General features: G+C 31.7%; 1 long non-coding RNA gene across 1 annotated transcript; it reads right to left on the bottom strand.

Moving 5' to 3' along the window:
• Positions 1-510: 510 nt before the first annotated feature.
• Positions 511-1082, bottom strand: LOC123678381. Its single transcript, XR_006747232.1, has 2 exons — positions 749-1082; positions 511-695 (listed from the first exon to the last, which is right to left on the bottom strand). It is a non-coding gene; the product is annotated as an uncharacterized LOC123678381 (long non-coding RNA).
• Positions 1083-2489: the final 1407 nt, after the last annotated feature.

Raw genomic sequence — 2489 nt, 5'->3', positions numbered from 1 at the left:
ATACTTTTTGATTTGTTGTAGTGTTGTCGTATCTCCAATCGATTTCGAGAAAAAATTCGAACTGCTCTCTATATGTATAGTTATTCTCAGGAAAATCGAAATAATTAAAAAAAAAAATTAATTATAAGTTTTGGTACTCATTTACCAACTCTGTAGCGAAGATTAATACAGATTAGATAAACTGGTTAAGCATCACAAAGAAGTTGGACTACAAAAAACACCCTGTATCTCGAAAACAAAGCATTTGTGGGCTCATGTTTATGGGCCATTAAATTTTTAAAATTATCCAAAGAATCTCTCATTTTCCTTCGTAACTCAAATTCAGGAACACCCAGTAAGAACAATGGAAATGGTAATAAAAAAAATATTTTGAGTGATTTGGTTCAAACTTCGTTATCAAACCTTTTTTTCTCACATTATAGATATGAGTGTGATATAACAATGTCGTCAAAAATTTTTTTTTCGATTATAAAAGCACCCCTCAAAAAAAGGACCTACGCCCTTGACAGCTGGAGTGAAATGATATTTATTTCTTCATTGCTTTATATACATCTAAGTTATTCATTCAACAAACATATATAATTTAGAAGCTATCAGTAATTAAGAATCCCAGTTAGGTTCAATAATAAAATCTCTTTCTCTAGGTTTAAGTGGAGGTGGTTCATAACTCCACGGAGGATGTGGAATATTAAGAACTGAAATGACATCAAATTTGAAACTTTTGAATACAAAACACAACTTTCCTCACCATGATCAGTAGGAAGAAATTGTAACAGGTGCATCCAATAGTATAAGTGCGTTAAAAACCATGTTGAAAAAATCAATTCCCTGTATTTATGAAAATTTCTTCTTTGCGGCCAAATGAATATAATACCACCTCTCTTGTTCCTAACAGATGAAGTTGATTTCAAATTTTTAGAAATGGATAGATTCGAATATTCACATATTGCTGAAGTTTCTTGAAAATTGTTTTTACTTGAAGAAATCATGGTGGTAGTTGAATAATTTCCCTCATATCAAAATCGTTGAATATACCCCCTAATTAGAAATGACATGTATATGACATTTTTTTTGAACATCATTCAAAGCTTACTCATATGTATTAGGTATATACCAAAAATTATCATATTTTTCTGTTTACGTTACCCATATGAAATTTATATTTCTAAATATTAAGTTGAAAAAACTTTGCCAATGGATGTGGCACCTCGTACCTCGTCGTCCTCTTCGACTCTAAAAGTCAGCAGTCAATAGAAAGTTTTCAGACTATCATCGCCTTAATTATTTAGTTGTCCAAACCCAAATACCTACCCATATGTTTGATCGGATCTCAAATGCGGCGATAGAGTTCGGTAATGATCAAATTTCGACAACAGGTTCTATAAATATGGCCTTCCGAAATATTGGTTTCCCGATAATTTCAAAATATCGAAATTGAATGTTATGAAATTCTGCATTCACCTAGAAGTAGCTTCATGAAAAATTTCATGTTGATTATGTCACCAGAACTAGGCAAAATTTGTTGAAAAGAGATATTGTTGTGGTGGTTACACAAGGATTTTAGGTAATAAAGTCAATAACAACTCTATTTAAATGTTTAATTAAGAAAAGAAAAGCCTAACGTCCGTACATTGACTTTACTCAAGAACTAAATGTTCTTATTATAGTCAAAGGGATACAATGCTTAAAGGCCAGTGGCCACGCCCACATATAATAATAATAATAATAATAATGTTTATTTGAGAACGCTCTGTTACAAATAAACTTAATCACAGAGATAGATAATCTATCTGTGCGTGATACAACATTAAACCAAAAAATATTTCTTGCAACTTTCCAATAAAAGAAAAAAAATATATATATTTAAATATCTCAATTTAATTGTATGGAATTCCTGTCCGATCCAAAGGCATTTGCTCGATTGGGGCTCAGCTGCGCCATCTCATATATTATCAAACAAAGTCATGATCATCAATGACCAGCCAAATGAAAATTTCCATGCATTTCCAGGGATATCACGCTTGATTAACTAAATCCCTGCAGAACAATCTTTTTTTTTCGTAAATCCAAATTTTTGTTTGTTTTATAAATTTCTTGTGGTGGCAGTTTTTCTTAAGGTTTGCTGGCAATACATCATAAATTCTGGGCGCAAGATATGAATAATTTCTTTGTCCGATTCTTTTGAGTGCTCTAGGCCTATGATGTTTCTCATAATTTCTTGTTCCATACTTACTCTGCTGTTGATGAATTTTAATCTTTTTTTTATGTAGATTCTTCAGGATTTGTAGGACATAGAGTTGACGTAAATCCAATGCTTGTGAAACAGTAAACAATTCCTCACTTCCGAATCTGAGTGGCTTTCTATAAATTATCTTGAGAATACATTTTTGGACCATTTCAAGTTTCTTCATTACATTATCGTATGCTGCACCCCAACCCAAAATACCATATAAGAGTTGGGATTGGACAAGTGAGTAATATATGGTATT

Source organism: Harmonia axyridis, chromosome 4 (genome assembly GCF_914767665.1).
Source record: "Harmonia axyridis chromosome 4, icHarAxyr1.1, whole genome shotgun sequence".
NCBI classification, from domain to species: Eukaryota; Metazoa; Arthropoda; class Insecta; order Coleoptera; family Coccinellidae; genus Harmonia; species Harmonia axyridis.
Note: the sequence above shows the minus strand (reverse complement) of the source record. Positions and strands in the feature narration are given on the sequence as shown.